This window comes from Epinephelus lanceolatus, chromosome 12, assembly GCF_041903045.1.
Source record: "Epinephelus lanceolatus isolate andai-2023 chromosome 12, ASM4190304v1, whole genome shotgun sequence".
In the NCBI taxonomy this organism is placed as follows: domain Eukaryota; kingdom Metazoa; phylum Chordata; class Actinopteri; order Perciformes; family Serranidae; genus Epinephelus; species Epinephelus lanceolatus.
Genome location: NC_135745.1, coordinates 3,955,138 through 3,967,715, shown reverse-complemented (window position 1 = coordinate 3,967,715; position 12,578 = coordinate 3,955,138). Strand labels below are relative to the sequence as shown.

Sequence of the window (12,578 nt, the reverse complement as noted above, 5' to 3'; positions counted from 1 at the left end):
GCACTAATATACTTGGGAAACAGGTAGGCACCAAAAACAATGTATTTGATCTTCTCAGATGGCTAAAATAAGAACTTTATTGATCCCACACAGGAGTAATTCGCGTTACATCAGCTATAGAGAACAAGGTAGTGCCGAAAAACAATACACGCAGATTCGATCACCGGCGATCGGCGTACAATGCATGCTGGTTAGTTTTGTGTCCGACTTCATCCCGACTTGCTCTGACGTATTACAAAAGTGGACGGCGATAAAACTGCGAGAATGAGGCGGCTGCAGTTTTTAGAGCCAGGGCGCTGCAGTTGCTCTCCAGTGACTGCACCGCCTGGCTCTCACCTGATCTAACAGCTGATTGGTTTAGATGTTGACTCAACAATATGACGTTTTAGATAAACTACTCATTTTTGTTGAATTTTAAAGATTAAGATTGTATTTGTCTGATGTGAAGGTTTATTCTGTGAACAGAAAACATGTTGTGTGACTGATGGTGAAGTTTAGTTGTCAGAGACTGAATACATTCATCATAAACTATACAGAGTCTACTGTACTATATTAATATTGGACGGTTTAATTAATGAAGTATTTAGCAACACAGAAACTTGTGGTCAGTGGGATGTGAGGATTCTTAAAATAACGTCAGATGTGAAGCCCTGACTGTATCTGACTGAGCCTTAATGAAAGCTGTTGTCTTGTATTTTTTTTTTTCCCCTCTGAAAATATGAACCTTATAGTCAAACACAGTTTATTCAGCCTGTGTAGTTGAGGGGACAGGTCAAACTGATATGATGCTGATTTACAGGAGAATTCACATCAAATGGAGGATAAACCATGAACATAAACTACAGATCACCTGTAAATCATTTTACTAAATTAATCTATCATAATTAAAACAACTGGAGACTGAGAACAAACTAATAGATGGGTCTGATCACATTTTTAATGAATTGACATCATTCCAGACAGGATGTTCGTGTGTCTGTGACTTCCTGTACGGACTGAAGGCTGCTGGAAACTGTCGGGAAACTGTCCGACTTCACCACAGCTTTTTGTCACTGCCCCCCGCTGCGGCCGCCTGCTCTTGTCTACTTTTCAGGCGAGGCGCAGTTCATCTCGAACAAGCCTATTGTCTATGGTCTATGGATCAAGGCGAGCGCTTCTTCCTACGTGCTCAAAAACATAGGTGCTGATTGGCCGTAGAGGAGTCCTGTGTATCTGCGCTCAATTGCTCTTCCTTCATCCTTAAACTACCCGGATGTCTGTCACAGTAAATTGAAATTGAATTTTGAGAACTGAATTTGAACTGTGAGAACTGAATGTGAAGATATATAGAAATAAATTAAATTTCAAATTATACTATTCAGATTCAGTTTTTCAATGCAATGATTCAAATTAACAATACAATTTCAAAATTTCAAATTATGTGATTCAATTTCAGTTTTTTTTTTTTTAAGATTATTTTTTTGGGGCTTTTAGCCTTTAATGGACAGGACAGATTGAAATGGGGTGAGAGAGAGAGAGAGAGTGGGGGTTGACATGCAGCAAAGGGTTGCAAGTCGGAGTCGAACCTGCGACCGCTGCAGCGAGGCATCGCCTCTGTACATGGGGCGCCGGCACTATCCACTACGCTACCGACGCCCCATCAATTTCAGTTTTTCAATGCAATTATTCAAGTTTAGAAATTCAAATTCAAATTCAAATATAAATGATTCAAATTCAGTTTCTGGTGGCACATATTTCAGCCCATAGAATATGGTTAAAGTGGGATATAGTGTGTATACTTATATTACTAAAAATCATCATTGAGCTCATCATAGGTAAGTATGAGATTAAAAAACATTGGTTCTGTGTCGATGACATCACTTCTGGGGGCGTGGCTCACCATATTCAACTCCCTCTGCAGTGAACCAAGATGGTAAGTAAAATGACATAGCGTTTTGAGGTGAAAGATGTTAGTGTTCTAGAAATAAGAAAACTGGTGGATAGTTTGTAATTGTGATATATTTTGTTAAGGGGTGTAATGGTGATTCATAATTTTCAAAAATCACATCCATGTGAATCTTACTCTTTTTTTAAAATGCCATTTTGTTGCTGTCCCACTTTAACAATATGCTATTGTTAAAGTGGGACAGTGTGTTATTGGCAAACTGGGACAACCATTCAAGTCAATATAAAGGTGGAAATAAGTTTCCCTTTTATTCATCCCTCATAAATGTAGTTATCTAGCTAGCTAGATATATCAACAGATTTACTTAAATTGCACAAATTAAGGTAGCTTGTAATGAAAATAATAATCGTGATGCTTATGCTAGCTAGCTAGCAAGCTCTTGCCCTGCCACCCCACACGTTTTGCATACTCCTGTTTAAATTGATCTAAAACAAAAACTATAGTAGCTAGAACATTCATTTTTGTGTGGGTGAAAGCTAAGACTTATGTCTTTTACATTATTATGTTGCACACTTAGAGTACCAGTCATGATATTAATGATGTTGCAAGTGTCCCAGTTCACCAATATATGGTGTCCCACTTTACCAATAGCGCCTGGAAATTTTGGTTGTGGGTCAGTGTGTTTTTGGTGAAGGGTCATCCATCCTGTGTTTAATGTTTCTTTGTTTTTTTCTTCTACATAGTACAGTAGAGATCACAAGCTATTTAGAATGGTATGATATGATGGGCTAGGACATTTGGTTCATAACTAGAAATTATGTTGAAGGTAAATTTTCATAAAGTGTCCCAATTTACCCATATTCACCCTACTATTTGGACTAAATACATAAAAACTACTTCAGTCATCAAGAGAACACCATAATCAATTTGTAAAATAAAAAATTACATTAAAAAAGTTGGTTCATTTATATATGTATGATGTATGATTCAAGAGTTATGGTTATCCCTCATTTTGACCTGTCTATCACAAATTTGGGAGTAGACATAGCTCTAACAGTCTCCTAGACTTTATTTTTTTAGTTACAGCAACATGTAACCAATCAAATGAAAGCTTAGAGTGCTGGGCAGTTTTCTATAGCTATGAAAATGCTGATGTTTCTCACCAAATACTGACAAATTGGGAAGATTTCCTATAGGTCATAGCTTTTTTCATATTTTTTCTGCTAAATTTTGCAAAGAAAAGCCAATTACGCATAGACATACATTTTAAATCATTAAAATAACCATTTTAATTGATTTCTCATGCTTAATTTATGCAAAAAAGATGGTTTATTTGTCTCTGTACAATATATGGTTCAAAAGTTGTGGATACATTTGATTTTTAATTTTTCCCATATATTCCGATTGACGGAATTCGAAATTCTGCCGGAATTCCGAGGACTACCCTTTTTCGCGATGGGAACATCAAAATTCATTATCTACAGACCTTCACGATTCCAAAAATATAGGTTTCATTTAGAAATCCACCGTGACCATGGGGACCCCCCTTCCTACTAGACTAATTGACATGTTCTTTCTTAACATTCTAAGAGCCTTGTTTCTTTCTTTTATTGCTCTGCTGCATTTGTCATTCCACCAGGGGACTACTCTTACCCCACCTTTTGTTGTTCTTTTTGGAATACAAAGATTTGCAGCATTTAAGATATGCTCTGTAACTTCACTAGCACATTCCTCAATATTTCCTTCAAGTGTTACCATGTGTGCAGTCTCCTTAAAACACAACCTAAAATGTTCCCAGTTAGCTTTACTAATGCACCATCTGGTGACTGTATACCCTTCTTGCTTGCACACATTATCATTTATTGTGGTAATAATTGGAAAATGATCACTTCCTAGTGTAGTGTCATCTTTAACACACCATTCACAAATATTCACCATTTTATCTGACACCAGAGTAAGATCTAGTACTGATACTGCTCCTCTGTTTACATTTATTCTGGTTCCTTTACCATCATTAATACAAACCAGATTTCTCTCATCCATCATTTCCTCAACTACACTCCAGTTATTGTCTGTAAGATTACTGCCCCATAAGGTGTTATGAGCATTGAAATCCCCACACCAAATTTCTCTCTTATATACTATACCTGCTATTTCTTTAAACATGTCACATGTTAAGTTCCTGCATGGATTATAGAAGTTTATTATCTTCAAATTTCTTTCCTTCCATGAGCTGCAGAGCTCTACTACAACACACTCTATCTCTTTAGGTGAGGTGATCTCTCTGTAGGCCAACCCATCTTTGATAAATGTGGCACAACCTCCTCCACTATGTTTATCATCTCTGTCATGTCTAACTACGCTGAATCCAGGGATCCTAAAATCTATCTGTGGTCTCAACCAAGTTTCCTGAACACAAATAACATCTGGAACTACTTCCAGATCATAAATATATCTTTTAAGCTCCTGACCATTAGCTAACAAACTTCTGGCATTCCATTGAAGAATGTGTATAACCATAAATAGTGCATCAAGCCGCATCTTTGGTGTTTTTTGCAGCTTCTGCTACTGTCAACAGTGTATGTATTTGATCAGCTTTAATTTCTTTCATGTCGAGGAATTTTCCTGCTGCCTCTACAATTGTCTTAACTTTATCACTTTTGTTCTTCATGTTTACTGCTACATTGATGGCATGGCAGATAAAAGCCACAAAGTTCTCTTTTTTCACTACCATGGTACTGTCATCCACTTTACATTTATGTGAGCATGTACTTTGCTCTGGTACAGAGGGCCCTCGTATTTGGGTCTGATTTCCTTGAGTGCTTGCTCTCTCCACTGTATCCCTCTGTCCCTTTCCACTGACATCCATACTGTGAGCTCCCTCCTTTCTTATTCTCTTTAGAGCTTCTGCATATGAGACATTCTCCGTTATTTTGACTCTCTGAGCTTCCCTTGCTTCTCTCTGAACTATGCATCCTCCGTATGCAGCACTATGATCTCCTCCACAGTTACAGCATTTCACTTGAGCGTCTTTTCCACATTTTCCATACTCATGCTGCCCTCCACATCGTGCACACCGTAGTTTCCCTTTGCATTCTTTAGCAATATGTCCCATTCTTTGACATACAAAGCACCTGATTGGTTTAGGTATATACTCTCTCACATTGTAATTCATGTACCCAATCTGCACTGATTTTGGGATGCTGTTCTCAAACTGTAGAATCACTGACATTGAGTCTTTCAGAATACCATCCCTTTTGCTCTTAATCCTGGTCGCATCAATCACTTTCCCTCCTTTGACTTCTTTTTTAATGTCATCCATAGACACACTAAGTGGTATCCCTGAGATTACTCCCTTCAACCTGGCAAGTGCTCCAGGTACATAGGCCTTTATCTTTTCCCCTACTAGCAATGTCATTTTAATGATCTTATCCTGCTGTTGTTTGCTCACTGCATGAATTAGCACTCTCTTTTTATTCAGCAGCTTTGCTAACTCGATCTTACCAATTTCCTGTTCAATTGCTCTTGTTAGTTTGATCGGGTGGAAATGACCACCCTCCCGATCAAATTCAATCATTACTTTCATCTCATCTCTCTGTTTTTGCTCCTCATGCACTGTTTTTATTGGAGAGGTCCGCGTCTTCTTGTTATGACTTTTCGAGTTTTCACTTTCTTCTGACCAACTCCTCGCTCTTTCTTGCCTATCTCTAAGCGCTCTTTTAATTCTAGCAGATCTAGAGATCATCCACTCCATTTCATTCTCACTGTTTCCCCCTGAGGACGAGGACATGGCGCTACAGTCAAAGTACAGTTTATGCGAAACCGCCAAACAATTTTCAATCCTACTGCCAACCGAGTCTCCGAGTTCCACTTCCTCCAACCGCAGCCCACTCGCCTTACAATGGGTTCATCCCAATATCCCTCCTCGACTCCTCCGTCCTCTATCCTCGTTCACTTGACCCGGATATCGATCGAGACTCGCCATCTTGTAGGACGTCTCAATACGTTAATTGCACTCGGAGGAGTCTTTCAGTGGAGAGGGAAGCGAGGATACACAAGCAAAGAGCATGGATACCAAGAGGCGAAGCTCAATACAACGCCCCATAGCAACAGACTCGCCCATGGTTTCGTCCTACCGCCGCCATTTTGGACTGTCAGCAGACCGCATAGATATATATACGTAGATGCCGCATTCAACGGTGCTCCCCATTGGAGCAATACGTCAAAGCGGCCGCCACCTTGCCCAGGTGGAGCCGCGCTGCCTAATGCATGTATGTCTATTGAGACAGGAAATTATTTATGATTAAAATCATCATTACTCGCTGAATTCTCAACCGATTTTCATGCGGTTTGGTTTGTTACAATTGTCAGACACGTAGTTATGATACAGGATACTTGGTTAAATGAAAAATGCAGCTTTTCATACCAAAATATTTGATCTTATGTAGATAAAGTAACGGTAATAGTTCTACAACACAATTAAACTAAACTTTCCCCATGTAATAAATATTCTTTTTTTCTTACTAGATGTACAATGCCCAACATGATGTCATTTAATTATTAATTTTGACTATAAATGTTTATTCACATTTTAAGTCACACAATGTGCAAAAAATAGTGTATCAGCAGGGTTGTGCTGAGCTGCAATGTAGATTCTGATTAACAAATGTTGGTTTTGTACAAGTGAAAATAAATGACTTAGAGCTGCATCTTTACACAAAATTTTGCTTTAATCTCATATGTATAACACCACAGTGCTCATGGGAGCCTGGACACAGAACTGTTTACATTATTAGGTCATATTTACAAAAAATACAGTGTACGGTAGCTAGTATTATTTTCTGTCTGCCCAGTCCTGTCGAAGCCCTCAGGTCTTAAGTGACAGCTGCAGATGACTGAGGAGTCACTCGGGACAAAGTCCTTTCTCCTCACTGCTGCTACCTATGCCCGTCTCCTATCTGTGTTTTTTGGGAAACTACACACAAAATAAGTGTGTCAGAAAAATGCAGTTCCACATAATTTGTAGTTGCAATTCAGGCCACAAGTTAACTACTAACGTTATGCTGCGTTATGTCACGTTGGTGCCATGAAACAGATAGTTGACAATTTGGAATAACACATACACCGACATAGCTGTTTGACAAAGCATCATAATTTTATAAGTAATAATGTTATTATATAAAGGTTAACCTTTTTTCTTTAAGTTGTGTGACATAGCGTTAGCTTAATTTGGCATTAGGACCAGATCAGGACAGTTAGCTACTTTACTTGATTAGCTTAAAAGAAGGATCACTTTTTGAGATATATAGGCTATCTCATTAAACATGTTCCTAACAGTAAAATATTGTAAAACAACTTCTTACCTGTGGAATGTTATTCCCTTCTGCTTGGTTTTAACACTTCTTTCGTTCGTACACCCAAATGCAGAGCAAAAATGTGGCATTTTTGCCGAGTCTGACACGGGTCTGAACCGGTCAGAGCACCTAGGCAAGATGGCGGCAGTATTGACGCATCCCACAAGCCAGGGTGCGGCATCTATGTATATATATCTATGAGCAGACCGCAGCAGACCCTCTTGCATACAAAAACACAGACAAACTTAAGTATATCACTATTAATTATGCTTACAATGCTACTCACCTCGTGATAGCTTGGTCACAGCTGTTTTTTCATGTTTTTGTAAGGCAAAATATAGCCTAGACTTCAAAAAAAAAAAAAAAAAAAAAACCCGAAGAAAAGCCTAGATGGCATCTCTACATAATCCACTTATGAGAAGATTAACTTAATTACTCCTTCAAAATCACCCCATAAGCCAATCTACCAAAAAAATAAAAAATAAAAAATCTATATTTTAACTAGAAACGCATTAATGGTGACGTCACATGGAATAATAATAATCATATAGGCTATCTTAATATGATATATTTTAATGCTAAAGCAGTAATCAGTTCTGATATAAATGGTCCAAGAGGCCATATATACATACATATATATATATACATATATATATATATATATATGTGTATGTATATATATATATATATATATATATACAGTACAGGCCAAAAGTTTGGACACACCTTCTCATTCAATGCGTTTTCTTTATTTTCATGACTATTTACATTGTAGATTCTCACTGAAGGCATCAAAACTATGAATGAACACATGTGGAGTTATGTACTTAACAAAAAAGGTGAAATAACTGAAAACATGTTTTATATTCTAGTTTCTTCAAAATAGCCACCCTTTGCTCTGATTACTGCTTTGCACACTCTTGGCATTCTCTCCATGAGCTTCAAGAGGTAGTCACCTGAAATGGTTTTCCAACAGTCTTGAAGGAGTTCCCAGAGGTGTTTAGCACTTGTTGGCCCCTTTGCCTTCACTCTGCGGTCCAGCTCACCCCAAACCATCTCGATTGGGTTCAGGTCCGGTGACTGTGGAGGCCAGGTCATCTGCCGCAGCACTCCATCACTCTCCTTCTTGGTCAAATAGCCCTTACACAGCCTGGAGGTGTGTTTGGGGTCATTGTCCTGTTGAAAAATAAATGATCGTCCAGCTAAATGCAAACCGGATGGGATGGCATGTCGCTGCAGGATGCTGTGGTAGCCATGCTGGTTCAGTGTGCCTTCAATTTTGAATAAATCCCCAACAGTGTCACCAGCAAAACACCCCCACACCATCACACCTCCTCCTCCATGCTTCACAGTGGGAACCAGGTATGTGGAATCCATCCGTTCACCTTTTCTGCGTCTCACAAAGACACGGCGGTTGGAACCAAAGATCTCAAATTTGGACTCATCAGACCAAAGCACAGATTTCCACTGGTCTAATGTCCATTCCTTGTGTTTCTTGGCCCAAACAAATCTCTTCTGCTTGTTGCCTCTCCTTAGCAGTGGTTTCCTAGCAGCTATTTGACCATGAAGGCCTGATTGGCGCAGTCTCCTCTTAACAGTTGTTCTAGAGATGGGTCTGCTGCTAGAACTCTGTGTGGCATTCATCTGGTCTCTGATCTGAGCTGCTGTTAACTTGCGATTTCTGAGGCTGGTGACTCGGATGAACTTCCTCAGAAGCAGAGGTGACTCTTGGTCTTCCTTTCCTGGGTCAGTCCTCATGTGTGCCAGTTTCGTTGTAGCGCTTGATGGTTTTTGCGACTCCACTTAGGGACACATTTAAAGTTTTTGCAATTTTCCAGACTGACTGACCTTCATTTCTTAAAGTAATGATGGCCACTCGTTTTTCTTTAGTTAGCTGATTGGTTCTTGCCATAATATGAATTTTAACAGTTGTCCAATAGGGCTGTCGGCTGTGTATTAACCTGACTTCTGCACAACACAACTGATGGTCCCAACCCCATTGATAAAGCGAGAAATTCCACTAATTAACCCTGATAAGGCACACCTGTGAAGTGGAAAACCATTTCAGGTGACTACCTCTTGAAGCTCATGGAGAGAATGCCAAGAGTGTGCAAAGCAGTAATCAGAGCAAAGGGTGGCTATTTTGAAGAAACTAGAATATAAAACATGTTTTCAGTTATTTCACCTTTTTTTGTTAAGTACATAACTCCACGTGTTCATTCATAGTTTTGATGCCTTCAGTGAGAATCTACAATGTAAATAGTCATGAAAATAAAGAAAACGCATTGAATGAGAAGGTGTGGCCTGTACTGTATATATATATTTATATATATATAGTATGTAGTTATCTTCCCTCCAAAACTGGCATATTAAATTGATATTAAAACACTTTAAAACTTACACCTCAGGAGTTCTTACCTGTCGGGATCCTTCGGGAAACGGTGGAAGGCCAGGTGCGGGGTGTTCCACTGATAGTTGTTGCAGTTAATTGCACTACACTGTTTTCTTTTACTTTTTTTCTCCTCTCTCCTTGACATCTTGCATGTTGTCTGGGCGCAACAGTCCAAGCTCAACAGTCCAAAATGGCGGCAGCGCCCCTAGTGGCTGTTGGCAAAAATTCAACGGAGCTTCGCCTCTTGGTATCCATGCTCTGTCTCAGCCTTCTCTTGAATAGCCTTGCAGCCTTCGCGGAAGTCTTTTACTAACCGACACCCCCCCTGATTGGATATCAGTTATTGACTGGACAGCGCAGCGCTGCAGCTGATCAGACTGATCTGATACATCACTGGAGTTTCATACAGAGTGTAGACAGATAAGAGATTAAACTCAGTGTATCACTGCCACGTTATATTTTATTTGTTCTCTGATTCACCATCAGTTAAAAATCTGAACAAGAAAAGGAAACAAACGACTTTGTTCATTTATTAGAAATATTAGGCTATTCTCTTCATGATCTGTTATTTCGGTCATCAACTTTAATTATGGATAGAATCGAAGTCAGAGAGTCTGTCTGTCAGAGAGTCTGCCTACCAGCAAGAAACACTTTAACATCAGTGATTGTCATTTCCATTCAGTCACACTGAGGCTGATCATTCCTGAGCGTCGGGTTGATGAGTTACAGAATTTTAATTTTCCCTGAAACATTTGGCCTAATGAATAATTTCCAGTGTTCAAAGACATCGTCATCGTATTCTGGGTTATTGAATAATGAACTCACAAGTAATAATAATAACAATAACAATAGTAATGATAATAATGAATAAATCATATAAACACATCGTGTGACTCTGAGCAGGACACAGGACAGATTATGAATACAGTATGCAGGCTGTTGTTCATGTGCAGGTGATTGTTAGAGAGAAAACACTGCTGTTATGCTACTGATTTCTGTACCTGTATCTCTTTATATATGTAGCCTATTAAGTGTGTGCAGACACAAACTCCATTAGCCTAATACTCTCTATAACTGTTAATAAAGCCTCCTGACAGCTGATCCAGCTGTAATCAGCTGCCGCGGTCAAAAGAAACGGACGTCGCTTCACGTGACGCTTCAGAGGAAAGGAAGTCTCATTTTTCAAAAGATATATCTCGGGTCCGTCCCAAGTCTCTTAAATTACTGCTAGTGCTACTGCTAGCCGACTTTGCTAGCTGTTTAGCCCCTCCCACCTAGGAAAAAATGTGAGGAGCTAGCGCTAGGAGCGATGAGCGAGCATTGTCGGTTTAAGAGACATGAGACGTCCTTTCCACTGTAGCGTCACGTGAAGCGACGTCCATTCCTGATGACGGCGACACAGCTGGATCTGCTGCATAACGGAGCCAGCGTTTGGCGTACATCCCAAGTCACAAAGCCGTAACGCCGTCATGACTTTGGTCACACACTTTTGCATGTATTACCATTGTTATTGAGTCATTTGCCGAAGTCTGTGGCAATTAAAGAACGTAGTCCTGCCACTGTCACTGTGATGAGCATCATTATCATTATTATTATCATCATTATTATCACTATTATTAAATCCACTCGCCATCATTCAGCAAGTCAGCTGCTGAGTGAATAAGACATATCAGACCTGTCAGTCTACCTCAATCAGTCAGTTTTATTTATAAAGCCCAATATCACAAATCACAATTTGCCTCACAGGGCTTTACAGCATACGACATCCCTCTGTCCTTAAGACCCTCACAGCTGATCAGGAAAAACTCCCCAAAAAAAACCTTTAACGGGGAAAAAACGGTAGAAACCTCAGGAAGAGCAACTGAGGAGGGATCCCTCTTCCAGGACGGACAGACGTGCAATAGATGATACAGAACAGATCAACATAATAAATTAACAGTAATCCGTATGACACAATGAGACAGAGAGAGAGACAGTGACAGAGAGAGAGAGAGAGACAGAGAGAGAGAGACAGTGACAGAGAGAGAGACAGTGACAGAGAGAGAGAGAGACAGAGAGAGAGAGACAGTGACAGAGAGAGAGAGAGAGAGAGAGAGAGAGAGACAGTGACAGAGAGAGAGAGAGACAGAGAGAGAGACAGTGACAGAGAGATGCAGGACAGACAGCAGTAGCTTACAACAACATGAAAGTAATAGTATTAATTAATATTAATATTAATGATTAATATTACCTACAAGCTATTAAACATTATTCCACTCACATGACATGCAGGACAATTAATGATGGGCAAATGTGTATGTGTGTGTGTGTGTGCGCGTGGTGTTATATCAACACGTGTAGTTCTGGACATGAGCAGCTGCACATTTAACAGCCACACATCACCGACAATCCGCTGAACACTGCAACGGGTTGGTTGTGAATGAAATAAACTTAATTACAACATGACAGTCTTGCACAAAATGTCATTAACGTTACTCTTTGTAGTCACGTAGGCATGTGAATTACAGCGTTTCATTGCAAAGAATGCATGTAACGGGTACACTTGCGCTGTTTCTCCGCCATCTCGTTCAAATGAGCCAGATGTAGGGGGTGGGTATTTATACGTCATGGCCTCAAGCTGAAAAAGACTTCCTGTTAGGAACCTCTCGACCATCCTAGCTCGTAGCTGCTTAAAGCTTGCTGCTAGCTCCTAGTGCTAGCTCCTCGCTGCACAAATAAGAGACTTGGGATGGCCTAGAAGATGGCGGAGCTCGAACGACTTCCGGTTCAAGGTAGGAGCTAGCAGTAGCACTATAAAAATAAGAGACTTGGGACGCACCCCTCGTCCCTGGAGTGTGCCGCCTAGTCCTGTTCCACTTTGCTGTGATAGCTGCTGTCAGAGCCGTTGAATTGACACGGGTCGTACCGTAGAATCAAGGGCTCCGGCCACGGGCTCTGGCTGCTATTT

General features: G+C 40.0%; 1 long non-coding RNA gene across 1 annotated transcript; it reads right to left on the bottom strand.

Moving 5' to 3' along the window:
* Window positions 1–6,596: 6,596 nt before the first annotated feature.
* Window positions 6,597–7,476, bottom strand: LOC144464984 (uncharacterized). Its single transcript, XR_013492390.1, has 2 exons — window positions 7,249–7,476; window positions 6,597–6,860 (listed from the first exon to the last, which is right to left on the bottom strand). It is a non-coding gene; the product is annotated as an uncharacterized LOC144464984 (long non-coding RNA).
* Window positions 7,477–12,578: the final 5,102 nt, after the last annotated feature.